Source organism: Callithrix jacchus, chromosome 14 (assembly GCF_049354715.1).
Source record: "Callithrix jacchus isolate 240 chromosome 14, calJac240_pri, whole genome shotgun sequence".
In the NCBI taxonomy this organism is placed as follows: Eukaryota; Metazoa; Chordata; class Mammalia; order Primates; family Cebidae; genus Callithrix; species Callithrix jacchus.
The window spans coordinates 95,036,440-95,059,078 of NC_133515.1; the positions used below are offsets into that span (position 1 = coordinate 95,036,440).

Here is a 22,639-nt window from a genome sequence, read left to right on the forward strand (position 1 = left end):
GACACTTAACATATCCGAAAATGTTCTTTTGTTTTTGTTTTTTTTTTTGAGACAGAGTTTCACTCTTGTTACCCAGACTGGAGTGCAATGGCACGATCTCGGCTCACCGCAACCTCTGCCTTCTGGGTTCAAGCAATTCTCCTGCCTCAGCCTCCTGAGTAGCTGAGACTACAGGGGCACACCACCATGCCCAGCTAATTTTTGTATGTTTAGTAGAGACGGGGTTTCACCTCGTTGACCAGGATGGTCTCGATCTCTTGAACTCGTGATCCACCCACCTTGGCCTCCCAGAGTGCTGGGATTATAGGCGTGAGCCATTGCGCCCGGCCCGAAAATGTTAACTAAATATAAAAATAGAGAGACTAGTTTCATCGACCCACCACCGTCCCATGTATCCACCACTAAACCTCCATAATTGTCAACCCGGCCAATTTTATTTCATCCCTACTCCTACTCACTTCCTGCCATCACTCCCCTTGCTAGATTGGTTTAGAGCAAATGCCAGACAATATTAATCTATAACTATCTAAGTGCATAGCTGTATTTTTAGATTTTTTAGTTGGCTCATAATAATTGTACATATTTATGGGGTACATAGTGATATTGAGGGGTATATAATGTGTAGTGATCAAATCAGGAAAATTGGCATATTTATCTCTCAAACATTTATCATAGAATATGTAATGCTTCACAAATTTGCATGTGATCCTTTGTGCAGGGGCCATGCTAATCTCTGTATCATTCCAATATTAGTATATGTGCTGCCAGAATGAGCAATAGGTCTGTCTATCTATCTATCTATCTATCTATCTATCTATCTATCATCTATCTATCTATCTATCATCTTTAAAAGATAAGAACTCTTTTTTTGTTGTTTTTAGATGAGGTCTCACTATGTTGCCCAGGCTGGAGTGCAGTGGCTCCATTGAATGGAGCAAAGCCTGAATCCCGCAGCACTCCAGCCTGGGCAACACAGTCAGAGTAGTAGGATCCAGCCTGGGCAGCACGGTCAGAGTAGTAGGATCCAGCCTGGGCAGCACGGTCAGAGTAGTAGGATCCAGCCTGGGCAGCACGGTCAGAGTAGTAGGATCCAGCCTGGGCAGCACAACCAGAGCAGGTGCAATCCCCCTACTGATCAACACGGGAGTTCCGACCTGCTCCGTTTCCAACCTGGGCTGGTTCACCCCTCCTTAGGCAACCTGGTGGTCCCCTGCTCCCAAGAGGTCACCATATTGATGCCAAACTTAGTGTGTACACCCAACTGGCATAGAGCACTATAGCCCAGTACTCCTGCGGTCAAGTGATCCTCCTGCCTCAGCCTCCAGAGTAGCTGAGATACAGGCACACGCTGTCATGCCCAGCAGGACTCTGTTTGTTTGTTTGTTTGTTTTGAGACAGTCTTGCTCTGTCTCCCAGGCTGGAGTGCAGTGGCATGATTTAGGCTCAATATAACCTCTGCCTCCCAGATTCCCGTCTCAGCCTCCCAGGTAGCTGGGATTACAGGCATGTGCCACCTTGCCTAGCTAATTTTTGTATTTTTTAGTAGAGATGGGGTTTTGCCATGTTGGCCAGGCTGGTCTTGAACTCCTGGCCTCATGTCATCTGCCCCCCTTGGCCTCCCAAAGTGCTGGGATTACAGGCATAAGACTTCTTGCCCAGCCCAGAATTCTTTTTTTTTTTAAATGTAACCATAATATTATTATACTTTAAAAATTAAAAATAATTCTTTAATATAATAAAATATCCAGTAGGTAAAACCAGGATACTCTTGAGAGTATAATAGGCAATCAACTTACTAGGAAAAGCAGCATAAATTGGAACTGTCCAGGCAAACCAGGACTGGGCCAGGAATGGGGGACGTTTGTTTTCCCTAAATATAACCCTTTCTATCACACGTGTCTGAAAAGTCATTCCTCTGCTCAAAGCCTCCAAGGATCCCAGAACTTACACACAAAGTCTTGACTCAGCCCAAGGCTCGAGGCCCTCTGTGGTGTGGCCCCCACTGGCCCCTGCCTTCTCCTCCGACATCCTCCTGCTGCTGATGTGGTTCCAGCTGGCGACTGCATCACCCAAGGAATCTGGTGACTGCCACCACTCCCTGCTGTCAGAGATGCTGCTGCATGGGGGTGGCACTGTGCATGCTAGAGGCACTGGCGGGCAGCCTGGACATGATATTTTGTTCATTTAGATTTTAGCTGTCCCTTTAAGGTACCTGAATTTGAATGTTGGCAGAAGTAGGATATTAGGGTTTGCTGTGAAGACGGTTCTGGGCTAGAAGTGTCTCAACCTGGCCTGATTTTTGTTTGTTGGGGGGAGGGGGTCTCTTCCCTCTCCCTTTTCTTTTTTTTAAACATGTACCTGGAGCGTACTTTGCTCTTAAGAAACTAAAATTACTAACTCCTAAATGCTGAGGGCTCCTGTTCATTCTCAGCCATACCCAGGGCAGGGCGCGGAGCTGGGGCTCCACCATGGTGTGGAGAGAGAGCGGCTGGGAGTGTGGGTGCCATCATCCCTGCACGACATACAGACAGACAGACACACAGCACTCTGCCTGTTAGATGAGTGTCAGCTCTGCTGCTTCCCCAGGGCTCCTGCTAAAGACCAACTGCCTTCTGTGCCTGGAAGAGGCAGAATTTCTTTCCTCTTTACAAACTGAGCTCTAAGTCAAGTTTGCTGGGTGCCTCCCGTCTCTGAGTCCCTACAAAGCCCCTGAAGGTTGAATTTGGGGACTTTTGGCAGAGTACAACTCTGAAGAATGAAAGAAAGCCGTTCTGCCTGACATGAAGCTAACAAACAACTAGAAAACTTTTCCTTCAAGGATCGAATCCTCGGAGCTGTCTCAGCCTGCATGCCCAGGGCCTACTGCAGACTGGCCCGTGTAGTTCCCGGTCATCATCCACCAGGATGCCTGCCAGACAGACCTCACCCTGGTGCTGTCAGAACCCCTTTATCCCCACATTAGCCAGGCCACCATCCATTCACTCAGCAGAGAGGTCTCGTTGGTCTGGGTCTCTACCCAGCCCACAGCAATGCCCAGTACCTGGTATAGGCTCGTGGTGGCCTGCTGCCTGTGCTGTTCTCTGGTGGGTACTCTTTAGAGCCCTGCAGGTCCTTTCCAGCTGGCACACCTTCATTCATTTACTTACTGAGGATCTACCATGTGTGCCGGGCACAGGAGTAGGTGCTGGGACACGTTAACACCACCAACAAATCCCCCTGCATCACAGGGCTTACATCCCGGCAGGTCAGGCACCCAGGACACCACGACGAAGTTTCATACTGAGGTTGGCTTCTTCTTTCTTCTTAGAGCACTGGGATCCTTTTGCAAATTATTTTCCTCTTCCTGAGGGACCTGATTTGCAGACCCAGGGGCCATCACAGATGCGTGCCTAGATCAGGCCACAAAAGGTTGCATTGCGACCTCACCCTGGGCGATGTCGCCAGTCCCTCCATCTACAGAATAGATCTGCCAAGTGGCCATTCTCTGAAGAAAGGAGATGGGGTTCAAGATGATTTGCTATTTCCAGTGGAGTGCCATGTATGTTGTGTGTGTGTGTGTGTGTGTGTGTGTGTGTGTCGTGTGTATGGCAGTGGGGATTTAGGCTTCTATGTGCAATCTGGTGAATTCTGTAAGGATTTTATGTGGCATCTAAAAGGATTCTATGAAGCTTCTATATGGAATCCATTAAGATCGCATAAGGATTTTATGATCATCCACAAGAAGTAGACATGGGTTCTATAAAGATTCTAAGAGGTCTTAGTGTGTGAGCAGCTGAGGCCTTGAAGTGTGGGTGGAAGAGCAAGTGCTTTGCTCTCAGTTGCACCCGCCCAGCCAGAAATGAGCTCCTACCCCCACTTCTCTTCCCCTGTAAACTGCGTAGCATTTCTTGTCTGCTGGGCTCTCCTTTTGCCCTGTACAGAACCAATTTAATGAGATGAATTAAAAAAAGGAATAAAAGGAAAAGAGCAAACAGCACATGGGTCCCTTGGCAGAGGACATCCTCCAGCATGAAAGACTCGAGGCGCATCAAAGATGCTGAGAGACCAACACACGGTGCCCGCCCCTGCCAGCGCCATCACTGTGACGAAGGCCAGTGGCTTCCGAAAGTCATCGAGCCACTTGCAGCTCCATCGGCTCCCCGGAGCCCTCCTTTTCTGAACCTTAGGGATGTGGGCAAGTGGGCAGTGGCCCGAGGAGGTTCAGCTGCTCCCACATCTGCTGGCTCTGGGCAACTCTGCAGGTCCCCACAGGCCCCATTCTCTGCCCCAGGTGGTGGAGGACAGCCACACATACAGGCAGCCAGAAAGAAACCAGAGCATCCTCAGGCCTGGGGCTGGGGCTGGGGCTGGGGCTGGGGCTGGAGGGGAGAAGAGGGAGGGCCCAGACCTGGGGATGGGCAGGGCTCCTGTGAGTTGGAACCTCAAGGCCTTCCTCCTCCAAGAACCATTCCTGGGCAACTGGCGCCATTCCAGCGGGAGGAATCGTTTTTCATTTTATCTGACTTTCCCCCAGTGTCAGCGCTGTCCGGCAGATTTTTCTGCATTGATGAAAATGTTCTGTATCTGCATTATCTGACACAATCACCTTTAACCAAAGGTGGCTACTGAGAGCTTGAAATGTGGCTATTGTGACTAAGAAACTGAATTTTCCATTGTACTTAATTTTAATGAATTTAGCTATAAATCGTCAAATGTGGCTGGCAGCGACTGCAGTAGACAGTGTGGCTGTGAGCAGGGCTCCTGTCTGATTCACTCCTCTCTAAAACTACAGTCCCCCAAGAGGGGCTGGCCCAGGCCGGGCTGCAGCAGCCTCCGCCTTTCTGTCTGCGGGACTTCCTCCCAGCTCACACCTGCCTGCAGGTGGCTCTTGTTGGTGGTCCCCACTGGGCACAGGTCACCAGGGCTGAGGGTACGACTTGGCCTGGGGTGACTGAGGAGACCCGGGCTGTAGTCTGAGCATAGCCCCATGCTCTGTGTGTGACCCTGGGCAGGTCTGCCCCTCTGCAGTGAGGGAGCAATGACTGACTGTGCCCGAGGTTTAACGACAGCCTCACACTGCCTCCCCCACCCACCCCAGTGGGCTGGGGTCAGGGGAGTAAAGCCCACGGGAAATCTGGGTCAGTTTCCTAGCTTCTCCTCTTCTCCCATCAGGCCCACCAATGGAGATCATTACCCAAATGATAATGGTTAAGAACTTGGCTTTGGGGCCAGACTAGCCTTAAATCTCAGCCCCACTACTTACTAGCTGTGGAGCTCCAGTACCTTTCACTGTTGAGTGGGAGGTACATCTGGTGTCAGAGGTCCTGGGTTTAAATCGGGGTGTGCTAGAGATAACTTGAACACACCCATGAGAACAGCTTTGTCCTATTTTCAAGAGATTTTCTAAGCCAATTGATAAACACAATTGTTTAATATAAAAATTAATTATATTTAACCAATTTATTAAATAATAAATTATTAATAATAAAATGATTAATCAATTAATTAAATTATATTTAATTATATATAATTGTTAAACCCCTCTCTGTCGTCTACTATGTTTGTGGTTCTCGAGGGCAAGGATCGAGTGGGAATTATTTATGACAGTCGCTCAAGGGACCTTTCCAAACCCTCTTCCTCCTGCAGTTCCGATGCACGTGTTCCTCCTCCAGGTGTGAACAGAAGGAAAACAGGGCAGGGCCCACCATGCCACCCCTCGCTGTGTCAAACGCAGAGACTAAAGGGCCCCACAAGGCCCCTTGTTCTGCTGTGTGGCTGCCCTGGGGTCCTGCCCGGCTGTCCCTGGGGCTGTGAGAAGGCTGGGGCTGCTGTACAGGAGTCTGGATTCTGGGTCTCTCCATCCAGGACCCTGGAGTCCACCCATGTCAGGAGCAGGAAGGAAACATCTCATTTTTCTGCACATGCCGTATATGGGGAGGAGGTGCTGGCTGACACAGCACAGCATGGGACTTCCACAGCAAGCCCCCAGGGCACTGCCCCACAGCAAGGCCTTCTCCGAACCCGAGGCTGAGCCTCGCCTCTCGCTGGCTGCGGTAAGTGCAGTGGCTGCGCCGGGGCAGGCTGAGCTCACAGTTGGTTAGCCCAGCCTCATATTTTTGGTTATACTGTTCTGCTCCCTGCTACACATATAGACACAGACTTTAATCCATGTACATTTTCTTTTTCTGGGAAAATTGTCTATGGATTTCATCAGATGCTCTGAGGGACTCTGATTCCTTTATCATTGAGCTAAATGGTGAATAGAGGTCCTTGGCCTTGGAGCTGGAAGATGTGGCTTAGAATTCTCATCAGTTCTAAACTGCTGCATGAACTGGACAAGACACTTTATTTTCTCGACCGCTGTCTGAAATAGGGCAACGACCTTGTCTTGGGTGGTGATTTAAAAACAGGTTCACAGTCGTGTTCTTGTATCCTTTGACACTCTTCCCATGAAAAGATGGAATCTAATTGTCCTTCCTTGAATATGGGCCAGGTTTGATGAGACTCTTCTAATTAACAGAGGCAGAAATGATGCTGCGTGACTTCAGAGTCTTGGTTAGAAAAGGGAATGCGGCTTTGGCCTGGCTTGCTCTTGCTCAGGACACACACCCCTCGAGCCCTGAGCCCACATAAGAAGTCCAGCTACCCTGAAGCCGCCGCTGGAGGGTCCAGGGAGCGTGGCTGCAAGGAGACAGAGAGAGGTGTGTGAGGCACCTCAGCTTCGCCTGCCCCTGCCATCGGCTCTTCCCACCCCAGGCGGGCATGCGAGTGAATGAGCGGCTTTGGATGATTATAGCCTCCAGCCTCCACACTGCCCCAGCTGAAGCCAAGTGGAGCAGAAGCAACTGCCTCGCCCAGCCCTGCCCACTTTGCATATTCATGAACAAAATCAATATTGCTGTTTTTGTTTGAAACCCCTAAGTGTTGGGGTGGTTTGTTATGCAGTATTGGGTAATATCTGGGCACCCTGCCTACCTTCAAGGGATGTGGTAAGCATCACTTGGTGTGTCACCTTTCACATGCCAGGTACTCGGCAACACTGCCTGTATGGGACGTGCAAATTGGCCAGGTGAGGGGGTAACTGGGACCTAATGTGACTTCTGCTTAGCCCTCTAAGTGACAAGGAGCTTTCTGGAGAAGAGGGTTATTTGCCCCAGCCCTGTGGGTCCACAGGTTTCCTGGAGAGGGCAGGTGTCCTCAGACCAGAAGCAGTCCTATGGGGGAAGAAGAGAAAGGGAGATGTTTTTTTTCCCTGTTGGCTGTTGGCCATGACCAGTGTCCCAGGAAGAGGTGGGGAGTGTGAGGAGGATCTGGGAGCAGTGGGCTGAGGCTGGGCTGGGCCAGCAGTGGTCCCAGCAGGCCCTGCAGCCTGACCTCCCTTCAGTCCGCAGCCTCACTCTGTGCATCGTCATCCTTGCGCAGTCACCCCGACTATTGCCTGCTCTTGCTACCGCGCAGCCCAGGCACTCCTCCTGGGAAGGGGCTGTACCGGCAGATTTTGAAGCCCCAGAACTGAACCTCACAGTCTAGGGGAGTCAGGGTCCAATACACGTTTGTTGAAAGTCAAACTTGGTGCATCTCGCTGAGTCGCCGATGCCTAGGACCCAGGGCGGGGTGGCCAGGAGGTGAAGTGGCCCCATCAAAAGTGGCTCTGCGGGCATCACATCAGAAGGACCTGTGTGGGAGTCCTCCCTGTGGGGAGCGGAGGCCTACAGGGCAGTACTGTCGCCTCAGGCTGAGTTTGGGGGGGGGTCCCTGTTTTGGTTTGTGCACCCATATTCCATGGCTAATTCCCTGTGGCGATAACCTCCCCACTGCTGTGGGTCCTGTGGGATGAAGGTCCCACTCCTGGGCCCTGCTCCTCAGCGCCAGATCCCTGCCCACCACCCGGGGCCAGGCCGTATCTTCTGCCCATCACAGCTGACTGGCTGAGGCCCCCCGCCCCTCCCTGGCTGGTCAGACGTCTCTGACTGCACATTCTACCCACTCAGGACTTCTTGAACAAGGAAGTTTGCCTGGGCCCAGAACTCAGAGCCACATGAAGAGGCTGCAGAAGAAAAGGACGAGTCGTCTGAGGCTCTTAGACCCTCAGGAAGCAGCCCGAGCTGCCCTGCGCCCACACCCCAGCCTGGATTTCCTATCAGACACAGAGCTTTACAGCAGGAAGGCCTGCCCGCCAGAGCCTCAGGGCCCGGCCGCTCCATCCGCCTGCCCTTGGCCTGGATGTCTGCCCGAGCAGATGCAATTTAACTTGCTGCAGGAGGAATATCTATAAAAAGTTAACTATCATCATAAAAGCAGCCTGTCCACCCAGGGCGGGGCTGCTGGAGGGAGGCCCAGCAGCTGGGTCAGTCCCCACTTTGGGATCACGACTCTAATGTCGAAAATTTCTCTCCCCTTGCCCCCCACTCATCTCAAAAAGATGTCTCGGCCCCTTATGTCAGCACTCCGCCGAAGGGACACAGGTTGGCTTCGTGCTGCGTGCTACAGCCATCCCTCAGAACCGTCCACGCCATGCAGGGGGCACCTGCAGCCCTGGCCCTGGAGACAGGACCACATCACGGGAAGACAGGTGTAGCCCAGTGCTCTGCAGCAGAGGTGCAGGCTGAGCTGCCTGAATGCGGCTTCTCTCTGGGGCTTTTGAGTCTGAGATAAAGCATGAGAACCAAGAGGGTGGTGTTCCATAGGTGTGTGGACCAGCAGACAGCTTTCCCAGGCGTTTGTTCAAGGGGGGATTGGGGGAAACAGCTCCCTAGGAGGAGGCTCCATTGGCTCGCCCCAGTCCAGCACTGCCTGGTCCCCCTGTTGCTAGAATTGCCACTAAGCTTTCAGGGAGGGGAGGCTCCAGGGGAGGCAGTGTTGGCTGGGAAGGGTTTATCTCTCAGCAAATGCTGTTCACAGCCACAGTGGCACTGTGCAGTGCTCAGGGTACCCCCACCCTACCTACCGAGTTGGAAAAGGTCAAGATGGCAAGGTGAGCTGTGACTGGCTCGTGGAGCCCACTATGCCCATCTTCAGGCATTGGGAGGGCTTTTTTCTTTCTTCCCACACTGCCCACGTCCCCTTTTCTGGGTCTGGCCAACCCCTCTATCCTTGGCACATGGCCACAGATGGGCATTGCACTCCAGGTGAAGAGACAGCCTCAGCCTCATTCCACACTGGCCTTGTGCTGACAGGGGCTGGCTTGGTGCTGTGACGGACAGATTCCTGGGATATCTTCTGTCTGTGAAATCTGAAGCCAGACTCCCTCGTTCTCTGGGCACAGTCAGAGAGGGGATGGATAGGACATAAAAGCCAAGATGCTGCCTGAAGAAGAGGTGCAGAAGGTCTGAGTGGCCGTGCCTGGATGCAGAGGGAGGCCTGAGTGGGAGGCTTACTCTCCTGATGATCTCAAGAATGGGTCCCTGTGAGGACACCTGGGGACAGGGGAGTGAAAGGAACGGAGTGGAGGAGGCACAGGGGACCTCCTTCCACTGAGGCTTCCGATGGGCTGGGAGATGTGACCCTGGAATAAAGGACTGTCTGTGGTTGCTTCAGGCTGTCTGTATGTGCCTGAAGGACTGAAAGGAAAGTGTGCAGTGATAGTGACATACTGGCCAGGTGTAGTGGCACATGCCTGTAGCCCCAGCTGCTTGGGAGGCTGAGGGGGGCATCGCTAGAGCCCAGGAGTATGGGGCTGTAGTGAGTTATGATCACACCACTGCACTCCAGCCTGGGTGACAAAGACCCTGTCTGAAAACAAAACAAACAAAAAATTAACACCATTAACAGCAGATGTGGGAACTAGACGTCCTTGTACACACACACACACACACACACACACACACACACACACATATATACACATGTTGGAATGCTCTGAAGCTCTGAGCAGGGCAGGCAGTAATTATTATGCACCTATTGTATCTCCATGAGGCCATTGAGGAAGGAGAGGTCTCTCTGCTGTAGAGGGATTTCATTCTACCCAGGAAGGACACACACACACACACACACACACACACACACACACACCAGACACCCACACTATAAGGCAGTGCATGAGTAAGCATTAGACAGGGCTGTGTCACCCTGCTCCGTGGCTGTGAGTAACGGGGCTGATCAATACCATGGGGCAGGCGGGGCTCATGAATCTTTCTTCTCGGCGTGGTATGAACCACAGCCACCCTTTTCCAGACATGAGCATCCACAGATTTTTGAGGCCTTTCTCCCTTGAGATTGCGACAGCCTCCTGCTGTCTAATTTAAATGAGAGTGCATCTCATTGAAACCCTGTTTGCCCACCATGTCCCTAGCAGGCAGGGTCAGCCCCCAGAAGATGAGGAGATGTAAGTGGGTTCTAGCGCAGCGCACGGAGACACAGCGGCATGGTGGGGAGGGACACTGAGCACACAGGCCTGTGTAGTTACAACCACGTCCTCCTGCTTGGCCTGTCAGCTCAGAGACTGGGACCCCTGCTGGAAGTCTTGAGCTAAAGATCCCCAGACCCTGAAAAGAGCTGAATTAGCAAGTGGAAGGGATCAGTCACGCTGTGCTGCAGCTGACAATGTGTGTCTGTGTGTGTTGTGTGTATACACGTGTGGTGTATGTGTGTATGCTGTATGTGCATGTGGTGTGTGTATATGGTGTGAGTATGTGGGTGTAGTATATGTGTGCATGTGTGTGGTATGGTGCGTGTGTATGCTTGTGTGGTATAAATGTAGCTACATGTGTATGTGTGCTGTGTATGTGCATGGTGTGTATGTTGAGTGTGTTGTGTGTAGTGAGTGTGGGTGTGTGTAGTGTCTGTGTTGTAAGTATGTGGTTTGTTGTGAGTGGAGTGTGTGTTGTGAGTCTGTATTCTAAGGGAGGTATATTGCAAGGCAGGTGTGATTGTAGTATGAATGTTGTGCGTGTGTTGAGTGTGGTGTGTGTGGAGTGAGTGTGGTATGAGTGTCTGTGTGTTGTGTGTGAGTGTAGTATGAATGTGTGGTGTGAGTGTGAGCTTGTGTGTGCTGAGTGTGGTGACTGTGGTATATGTATGTGGTGTGTGGTGTGAGTGTGTGTGAGTGTGAGTTGTGTGGTATGAGTGTGTGATGTGTGTTGTGTATGGTGTGAGTGTGGTGTGTGTGGTGAGTGTGGTATGTATGTGGTCAGTGTGTGTTGTGAGTACAGTATGAATGTGTTGTGTGTTGTAAGTGTGGTGTGTGGTGTGTGTTGTGAGGCTGATGTGTATATAATGCAAGTGTGTGGTGTATATGTCGTGTCAGTATGTGTCATGTGTACGAGTGTATGAGTGTGTGTTGTGTTGTAAATGTGATGCGTATGTGGTGCAAGTGTCGTATGTGTCTGGTGAGTGTGGTGTGTCTGTGGTATGTGTGTGGTGCGAGTGTGTTGTGAGTGTGGTGTGTGTGGTGAGCGTGTTGTGTATGTTGTGAGTGTGGTGTGTGTGTGGTGAGCGTGTTGTATATGTTGTGAGTGTGGTGTGTGTGTGGTGAGCGTGTTGTATATGTTGTGAGTGTGGTGTGTGTGGTGCCAGTGTGTGGTGAATGGGGTGTGTCTGTGGTATGTGTGAGTGTGGTGTGTGTGAGTATGTGGGGACGGATCCTTGAGAAGGACCAGGACATCTGCCCACTATGGCCTGGCAGAAGATTCCTGCTCAGCATGGCCAGGATGGGTAATGAAAGGAAAAGTGACAAAGCCTGAGTCCCCTTTGCCAGCCAGGCTCCCACCCTGCTATGGATTCAAGAGATTTCCTTGGCTGGCTCAGTGCAGACGGAGAGGGAGGTGGAGAGGAGGGCCAGGTTCAGCCTGATATTTGTGAAACCTCTTCCACCAAGCAACTCTGGGCTCAGGTCTCTGTGGAAATTCTTCAATATCACGTAGAGGACTCCTGAGTGTTCCTAGCTCCTCTCCGTCTGTAACACTTTCCTCCCAGGCCACACAGGACACAGGAAACCCTGAGCCAGGGTTGTGGGGAGAGTAGGGGTTTAGTGTCCCGGCTGGAGGCTGCTCTCAGCATGCTCGGGCATCCTCAGGAACGTCCACAACCCCTGACCATCTTCTGCCCAAGTCTCTGATGGGGGACAGGCAGCCCTGGTGACATCCCAGGGTCTCTAAGCCATGTCCAATTCTCCCACAGTCCAGGGAAGGCATGACAAGGAGGGTTGCCTGATAAGCACAGGTCACTCACTTCCATTTAAATTGTAATTAAATAATAAATACTTTTTTTTAAAGGATGAGTTTGTTCCCAATATTGCATGGAATGTACTTATACTTAAAAAATCCTATTGTTTATCTGAAATTCAAATTAAACTGGGAGTGCACTGATTTTATTTGCTGAATCTAGCAAGCTTAACTTGAAGGGAACGACAGTTACTGTCATGCATCACTGAGAGGGCCTATTCTACTTTCCAGGTACTGGGCTGAGCCTTCGAGTGTTATTTCCATTGAAACCTCCCCATGAGAAATGCCAGATATAGATGATGGGGAGGAAGGCAGCAAACCACATTGCCATGTATACCTATGCAACAATCCTGCATGTTCTTCACATGTACCCCAGAGCCTAAAATGCAATAAAAAATATATAAAATAAAAATACACAAAAAATAAACCTCCCCACACCACTATCCTGCACCCCAAACTCGGATCCTTTGCTTACCACATTGAAGATTTCTGTCTTGTCTTTTGCACACCACCTATACAATTTCTTATTTGATTCTTTTCTTTAAATAAATTTTCTTTTAAATCAATTACCTTTAGAAAAGCTTAAATCAGCTTACTTTTTTTTTTTTTTAGATGGAATCTCGCTCTGTCACCCAGGCTGGAGTGCAGTGGTGCAATGCTGACTCACCGCCACCTCCTGGGTTCAAGCAATTCTTGTGCTTCAGCCTTCTGAACAGCTGGGATTACAGGCACGCACCACCACGCCCGGCTAATTTTTGCATTTTTAGTATAGACGAGGTTTCACCATGTTGGTTAGGCTGGTCTCCAACTCCTGACCTCAAATGATCTGTCTGCCTTAGCCTTCCAAAGGGCTGGGATTACAGGCATAAGCCGCCAAGCCCAGCCCAAATCCACTTACCTTTACAGGAAGTTTTATATTCATTATCATTTGTCATGAATAGCTGCAAAATTCAATACAATGTTATCATTGTATTGCCTTTTTGAGGCTGAGGCATTCTGAGGAGGAGACTTCTTATGTCATCAGACAAATTTGGGGGAAAAGAAAAAAGAGATGTATTTCTCACTATGTTATTTATCATTATTAATGGTGGCTCATACCTGTAATCCCAGCACTTTGTGAGGCTGCGGTGGGCAGATCACTGGAGGCCAGGAGTTTGAGACCAGCCTGGCCAACATAGCAAAACCTCGTCTCTACAAGAAATACAAAAAATTAGTTGGGCGTGGTGGTGTGCGCCTATAATCCCAGCTACTTGGGAAGCTGAGGTACAAGAATCACTTAAACCCAGGAAGTGGAGGTTGTGGTGAGCTGAGATGGTGCCACTGCACTCCAGCCTGGGTGACAGAGCAAGACTCTGTCTCAAAGCAACAACAAAACAACCCTATTAAAAAGGTAAACTGAGTCACAACAAAATGTTAATGAGCTTATTTGAACAGACAGGGATTTATGAATAGGGTTCCAAACCAGAAGTGGTTGGGAAGCTTCACTGAGGGAATATAAGAGTGGGGTTTTTATAGGGTAAACAGGGAAGTAAAGCAAATAAAATATTTGATTGGTTGTAGTTATCCTGTTGGAAACTGTTCCTAGTTATATCAGTTTGTTGTCTGCTTCTGATTGGTTGAGCTTAAATTCTGTTTTTCTTTAACCTAGGCATTTGGGGACAGGCATAGTGGCTGACAACTGTAATCCCAACACTTCAGGAGGCTGAGGGAGGAGGATTGCTGGAATCCATGAGATCGAGGCTGCAGTGAGCCACAATTGCACTACTGCACTCCAGTCTGGGCAATAGAGCAAGACCCTGTCTCAAAAAAAAAAAAGCATTTATAAGAAATGGCTTAAGTTACACTTTGCTCATGTTTACAAATCAAGCAAGATTAAGGTCACTTATCCTAACTGCCTTTGTCTGTGTAGGGATTTTTCAGGTCTGGCCTCCATTTTAATTTACTTTAACAAAATTAAATAGAATTTAATTAGAAGCTATAGAATTAAAAACAATATAGGAATAAATAGACAAACCAAAGGAATAGGATAGGGAGTGCACAAATAGACCATTGAATATGTAGAAATTTAGGGTTTGATACAGTTGGTATTTCGACAAGCCATTCGATTAAAAATTTTAGGAGAAATAACTGCAAAAAATGAAAATCAAGCTTGATTTCTACTTCATACCACTCATAATAATAAACTCCAGATTACTTAAAGAACTAAACATATTTTTTAAACTGCAAAAGAATAAAATGTAGGAAATTTTTTTTTGTGGTTTTGGGATAGATAAAGCATATGAAGTAAATAATATGTATATATTTTTGAAAAAGAAGAATTAAGTGTGAATTAGTCTGCCCGATTCCAAGATGTTACAAAGCTATGATAATTAGAACTGTGTGATATTGGTGGAGGGATAGAAGCATAAATCAATGGGACCAGATGGAAAACCCAGAAATAGACCTACATGAATATGCCCAACTGAGTTTTGAAAAAGATGCAAACGCAATTCAAGGGATGAAGGATCACCTTGTAAAAAATGGTGCTGGAACCATTGAACATCCACAGGCAAAAAAGTGAACCTTGACCTAGACTCCAGGTCGTATGCAAAAATTAACTCAAAATGAATTACAAACATCAATGTGAAACCTAAAACTACAAAACCTTTAGGAAGAAAATCCATGGGAGAAAATCTCTGTGTTTTGGGCTAGACAGAGAATTCTCAGCTTGACACCAAAAGTATTATCCATAAAGGAAACATTGATAAATTGGGCTCCATCAAAACTGAAAACATTTGCTTTGTGAAAGACTCTGTACAGAGAATGAAAAGATAATCTAAAGACTGGGAGAAGATATTTGCAAAACACAAAGGAATAGTGCCTAGGACTCATAAATTTCTCTCGAAACTGAACAATAGAAAGCAAAGAATCAAGTTCAAAAATGGGCAAAAGACATGAACAGGCATTTTGCCAAAGAGAGTGGTTATAAGCACAGGAAAAGATGGTCAACATCGTTAGTCATTAGGAAAGTGCCAAGAAAACTACATGAGATATCACCACACATCTATGAAAATGGCTAAAATAAAAAACAGTGACGACATCAAATGCTGACCAGGTTACAAAGAAATTGGTTCACTTATGCTTTGCAGATGGGAATGTAAAATGGCATAGCCATTGGAAAATCATTTGGAAGTTTCTCAAGAAATTAAGCATGCAACTATCACAAGTCTTAATAATTGTACTTTTCAATATTTATCCCAGAGAAATGAAAACTTACGTTCACACAAAAACTTGTACAAAAGCATCTGCAAACTGGAAACAACCAGATATCCTTCAATGAATGAACAGTTAAGCAAATGGAGTGCAACCACACCACGGATTACTTTTCACCAATAAAAGGAAACAAGTGAGCGCTACACAAAACTACCAGGGCATTCGGTTGGCTGAAAAAAAGCCAGTCTCAAAAAGTCACATACAGTTGATTCTATTTATATAACATTCTTGAAATGACAAAATTATAGAAATGTTGCCAGAGTTAGAGGGGGTTGGCAGTGGGTGGGGGAGTGGGGACTTTCTCTTTAGAAAGGCAACACAAGGACTCTTGCGGTGGGGAAATCATTCTGTATCTTGCCTGTATCAATGCCAGTGTTCTAGTTGTGATATTCCAAAATGTTACTGTTGGGGGAATTTGAGTTGAGGGAACATGGATCTCTCTGCATTCTTACAACTGTACATGAATCTACAATTATCTCAAAATTAAATGTTTAATTTTAAAAACTAGAAAACAATTAGAAGAAAATATAAGATATTATTTTTGTGAATTAGTAACAGGGAAAGCTTGTGCAATAAGGCATTTAATATAAAAGCATTAGGGAAGAGATCAATATTCAACTACATCAAAGGATACCGCCAGCATGACCCAGCACAGTGGTTCACGCCTGTAATCCCAGCACTTTAGAAACTGAGTGGGAAGGATTGCTTGAGCCCAGGAGTTGGAGACCATCCTGGTCAATAGAGTGAGACGCTGTCTCTACAAACAATAATAATTTAAAAAAACTAGCCAGGTGTGGTGGTGCACACATGTGGTTCCAGCTACTTGAGAGGCTGAGGGAGGAGGATCACTTGAGCTCAGGAGTATGAGGCTACAGTGAGCTATAATTGCACCACTGCACTCCAGTCTGGGTGAGTGAGAGTGAGACCCTGTCTCCAAAAAAAAAAAAAGACACCATCCACAAAATTGAAAACTAGCAACCACCTAAAAAATATGCGTAATAATTACAATATACAAATAATTAATATTCAAAATATGTTAAAAATCTGCTATAAGTCAATATGAAAAAGTAAACAATGTTCAAGAAAACAGGAAAAAATATGAAGGAAAAATCACAATCGGAGAAATTCAAATGGCTAAAAACCTACTAGAAGCTGCAATATCCCTGATAATAAAGGAAATGTAAATTAAAATAATGAGAGACCATTTTTTATTATGTGCTAACATCAATTTTCCCTCACCCTGCCAACCTCCTAACCTTCTTCCTGCTCCTTTCAAAGGACAATCCCTTCATCTGCTATCACCTTGCTGAGGACTTTGCTCCTGCAATTATCGTCTCCCTCCTGCATCATTAGATTTCCCCTCCCTACTCCATCATTCTCATCAGTACACAAACATGCTCCAATATTTCTCATACTCAGAAACAAATCTCCTTTTACACATAACTTTCTTACCATGTCTTTGCTCACTGGGGCAGACAACTGTCCACCAAAAATCCATGGCCTCATTGCACAGTGTAGCAGGGCAGCTGGTAGTGGCTGCCCAGCCAGGGACCACACTTCCCGGCTCCTTTTGAGTATTCCTGGAAACTGTGACTGAAGTCTGGATAACAGAATGTGGGCAGAAGTGGTGTAAGCCACTTCCAGGTGTGGCCCATAAAATTCTTCTGCGTGATCCTCCACATTCTCTTTCCTCTTCTGTCAGGTTGATGTTGACATCTAGGGCAACCAAAGGTGCCATGTGTTGAAGAAGATGTCAAGTGCTTGGATCCCTGCATGACTGTATGGAGCAGAGCTCTATCCTCACTTCTCCTACTCCTATTACTGATTGGAATTTAAAAGAGAAAGAAATAAACTTCTATTTAATTAAACTACCTAGATTTTGGTGGTTTATTCGTTATAGCATCTGGTCTTAGCTTAATGAATGCACTTTTTATTTATAACAAGACTTCTCAAAACAGTTGTCTCGATTCCCTGAAGCCAGACCAACCAGTTTTGTCTGGGTTCAAATTCCAGTTTTGTCATTTCTAATGTGTGTGCTCTGGGGCAAGTTAGTTAAAGATCCATTCCTTATCTGTAAAATAGGATAATAATTGTACCTACCTCAAAGGGCTGTTGCACAGATTAATATATATAAAGCACTTAGATCAAGTGGCGAGTTTTATAGAAATTCAGCTATTATCATTTTAATCTATTCACGCCATTCCAGCTCCCTTCTGTCTCCACCACTATCGAAACTACTCTTGTCAAGGTGGCCCCCATGCTACAAAATGCAAATGTACATTTCTCTTGCCTCGCTTAATTCAGTTCTCAGCAGGAACTGACACAGGTGTCTGCTGCCTCATTTAAAAAAGTATCATGGAAGATTGCAAACATACACAAATGTATTTTGCTTTTGAAATAAATGTCTTCCTTTTCTGTTGCAGCAAGGAGCTCTAATGTTTGCCTGTAGCCAAACATTCTTTAGCTGCAAGAAAAGGGCCACAGATACGGCACATTGCAAACGTGGTAATGGCCTCATTACAGTGAATAGGTGGCCCCTGGAGATGATCCAGGAGCAATACAAGCTGTTAGAACCAGTTCTGCTTCTGGGCAAAGAGCGATTTGCTGGTGTGAACATCTGTGTCCACGTGAAGGCTGGTAGTTACGTGGCCCAGATTTGTGCTGTCCATTAGTCCATCTTCAAAGCCCTGGTGGCCTATTACCAGAAATATATGGACGAGGCTTCCAAGAAGGATATCAAAGATGTCCTCATCCAGAATGACCAGACCCTGCTGTCAGCTGACCCCTTTCACTGTGAGTCCAAAAGTTTGGAAGCTCTGGTTCCTGTGCTCGCTGCTAGAAATCCTATCAATACGGCGGGCATGGTGGCTCACGCCTGTAATCCCAGCACTTTCGGAGGCCAAGGTGGGCGGATCACCTGAGGTCAGGAGTTTGAGACTAGCCTGGTCAACATGGTGAAACCCCATCTCTACAAAAGTACAAGAATTAGCCAGGCATGATGGCGGGTGCCTGTAATCCCAGCTACTCAGGAGACTGAGGTGGAAGAGTCCCTTGAACCTGATAGGCAGAGGTTGCAGTGAGCCAAGATTGTGCCATTGCACTCTAGCCTGGGCGAAAGAGGGAGACTCCGTCTCAAAAAAAAAAAAAAAATCCTACCAATAAGTTCATCACAAGAATCAGCAATTCACCTGTATAATAAACAATGCTTAAGTTTAAAAAAAATTTTCTTCTTGGATGTTAGGATTCTTCACTCTCTTCATTCTCTTCCCCCTACCTCTCGGGCCATCTCTTCTCAAGGTCCTCTGCTGGTTCTTCCTCCTCTTCTCAACCTCTTCTCACACCTGTAAATGTTAGTGTGTCCTGGGCCATACTGAATGTCCTTCTGCAGCTGTATTTCTTTCCTGGATGATCATGAAATATCATCTATAGCATGAGGACTCCCACCATTCATATCACATCCCACCTTTCTCTGAGACTCCAAACTTGTGTATCTCAACTCTCTGACGTCACAAATGTAACAGGTCCAAGACAGAACCCTTCATTTCAGAGCTGCCCTTTCTCACTCCTCCCTTCTTTGTCATGTCTAAATTGGGCAATGGTACCACCCCACTCAGCTGCTCTGGTCAGAAACCCAAGAATTACTATTGCTCACTTTATTTCCTTTACCCTTTCATCACAACATCACAAGACCCCAAAGTTCAATTTGAAGCCATTCACTTCTCCCCCTCTTCACTCTTGCTGCCCTAATTCAAGCCATCACCACCCTACTTTGAATATCTTCAACATTATCCAAACTCATCTCTACGTGGAAATCCTAGGAATATTCTAAAAATACAAGTCATTCACATTCACTCTCTTGCTAAAAATCCTCTAATATCTTTTTTTTTTTCAGAGATGGGATCTCATTCTGTCACTCATGCTGGAGTGCAGTGGTGGGATCACGGCTCACTGTAGCCTCAACCTCCCAGGCTTCTTGCTCTGTTGCCCCGGCTGGAGTGTAGTGGTATAATCATAGCTCACTGCAACCTCAAACTTCTGGGCTCAAGTGATCCTTCTGCCTCAGTCTTCTGAGTAGGTGGGGTTACAGGTGTGTACCACCATGCCTAGTTAATTTTTTAATCTTTTTGTAGAGATGGGGTCTGGCTATGTTGCCCAGGCTATTCACAAACTCCCAGCCTCTAGCAATCCACCCACCTTGGCCTCCCAAAGTGTTGGAATTATAAGCATGAGCCACTGCATCTGGCTTTAACATCTGATTGCTCTTAAAATAAAAGCCAAACACCTTCTGTATTCATTCATTCTTGCACTGCTATAAAGAAATGCCTGAGACTGTGTAATTTACAAAGTAAAGAGGTTTAATTGTCTCCCAGGTCCACAGGGTGTACTGGAAGCATAGTTGCTTCTGCTTCTGGGAAGGCCGCAGGAAACTTAAAATCATGGCAGAAGGTGAAGGGGGAGCCAGCACTTCTCGTGGCCAGAGCAGGAGGAAGAGAGACAGGGGAAGGTGCCACACACTTTTAAACAATCCAATCTCATGAGAACTCATTCACTATCTGTTCGTTGTTGTGACATAGTACCAAGCGGGGGATCCGTCCCCATGATCTAATCACTTTCCACCAGGCCCCACCTCCAACATTGGGGATTACAATTGAACATGAGATCTGGGTGGAGTACAGATCCAAACCATATCACTTTCCCTGGTCCCCAGCACTCTGATGTCACTCTACTCTCTTCTTGTGACCACTGCCGGCCAGGCATTCCAGGATTCTTTTTGCCCTCAAACAGGACAAGTATGTTCCCACCCCACTGTTACCTCTGTCTGGACGCTCTTCCTCCAGGTCTTCGGCGGGATGGGTGGCTTCAGATGTCAGCTCAAAAATGTCTCCTCCTCAGCATAGCCTTCTCTCCCTTCCCCCACAGATCATTCTATCGTATCATTCTGTTTATTTCCTTCCAAATGCTTTTCAAAATCTAGATTTTCTTATTTACTGTTGCATGCCTCCTCCCCTCCTCAACTAGAATGTAAATTCCATCAGGGTAAGGACCTTGTCTGTGTTGCTACCTCTGTGTCCCCAGGGCCTATGGCAATGGCTGGCATAGAGTAGACATTCAATAAGTATTTGCTGAATGAATGAAATTTATGCAAATGTATGGGGAAAGATCTGGATGAATAAATACCAAACTGATAAGGCTTTATCTTATGGGATTATCCTGGGATTTGGGAATGGAGCTTAAAGTTGACTTTAGCTTAACTGTATTGCTTGAAAAAAAATTTAATTTAGCTGGGGCCTATATTCATATATTGCTTGTGACATTAAAAATAAAACAAATACTTGTAAGTATTTTGTAAACTGGGAAGTATTATATACAAGAGCAAGGAAATTGCATCAAAGGAAACTATGAGGAGAGTGAAAAAAGAACCTACAGAATGAAAGAAGACATTTGCAAATCACGTATCTGATAGAAATTAATATTCAGAACATACAAAGGACTCCTACAACTCAACAACAGAAACAAACACCTTGCTGGGCGTGGTGGCTCACCCCTGGAATCCCAGCGCTTTGGGAGGCTGAGGTAGGTGGATTGCTTGAGGCCAGGAAATTTGAGATCAGCCTGGCCAACATGGCGAAACCCTATCTCTACTAAAAATACAAAAATTAGCCAGACATGGTGACACACATCTGCAATCTCAGCTACTCGAGAGGCTGAGTCACGAGAATCACTTGAACCCAGGAGGCAGAGTTTGCAGTGAGCCAAGATCATGCCACTACACTCCAGCTTGGGCAACAGAGGGAGACTATCTCAAAAACAAAAACAAAAGCCAACACCTCAATTCAAAAATGCTCAAAGGACTTGGCTAGACATTTATCCAAAGAAGATATACAGATGGAATCAGCACATGAAAAGATGCTCAACATCCTAAGTCACTAGGGAAATGCAAATCAAAATGAGCTGTCACTTCACTTCATTAGAATAACTATTATTTTAAAATAAAGGGAAATAACTAGTGTTGATGAGCATGTATAGAAATTAGAATCCTCATGCATTGCTGGTGGAAATTTAAAATGGTGCTGCCACTGTGGAAAACAATTAAGGAATTCCTCAGTAATTGACACATGGGGTTGCCATGTGATCCAGCAATTCAGCTCCTAGTTATACACCCAAGGAAGTGAAAGCTGTGATTCAAACAGGTGCTTGTACATTAATGTTCATTGCAGCGTTATTCATAATAGCTAAAAAGTAGAACAACCCAAATGTTACAGATGAATAGAAAAACAAAATGTGGTGTGTGTGTGTGTGTGTGTGTGTGTATACATATACAATAGAATACTATTCAGCCTTAGCATTGAATAAATAAAATTCTTTCTTAAAACACAAGCTGCAACATATGAACTTTAAAAAAGATGCTGAATGAAATAAACTGAACATGAAGGCACAAAGATGGTATGATTTCACTTTTATGAGGTCCCGGGAATAGTCAAATTCATAGAGACGGAAAAGTAGAATAAGGTTACCAGGGGCTGGGAGGAGTTATTGTTTAATGGGCATAGGGTTTCAGTTTGGTATGATGAAAACGTTCTGGAAATGGATAGGCTGATGATTGCACAACTTGTTTAAGTGTACTTAATGACACTGAATTGTACATTTAAAAATAATTAAAATGATACATTTTATGTAATGCATATTTTACCTCCTCCCCCTGCCACCCCAACACACACACACACACACACAGACACACACACACACACACAGACACACACATGCACACACAGAGACACACACACAGACACACACACGCACACACACAGAGACACACACATGCACACACAGAGACACACACACATGCACACGCACAGAGACACACACACGCACACACGCACACACAGACACACACACATGCACACACACAGACATACACACAGACACACACGCACACACAGAGTCACACACACAGACACACAGACATGCACACACACAGAGACACACACACACACACACACACACGCAGAGTGAGGGGATTTATTGTTACTCTTTCTCCCTGCTAGGCATCAGGACCCACCCAGCTTACTAGGGCAGATTACATAAAAAAAACTACCTTGTTTTCAAAGACATCCCCTCCCCCAGTTAGCACCAAAATAGAGGTGAAAATGACATCTGGCTCGAGGGGTGCATGAGAGTTGGACTACTGGCTATCTCGGTTCTCAGCAGGCATCAGCCGCCAGCCCCTGTACTCTGCCTTCTGCATG

The 22,639-nt window shown here is 46.6% G+C and overlaps 1 non-coding gene across 1 annotated transcript; it reads right to left on the minus strand.

The window, feature by feature from the left end:
• Window positions 1-672: 672 nt before the first annotated feature.
• On the minus strand, window positions 673-777 carry LOC118147541 (U6 spliceosomal RNA). Its single transcript, XR_004733993.1, has one exon. It is a non-coding gene; the product is annotated as a U6 spliceosomal RNA (small nuclear RNA).
• Between the last annotated feature and the right edge of the window lie 21,862 nt (window positions 778-22,639).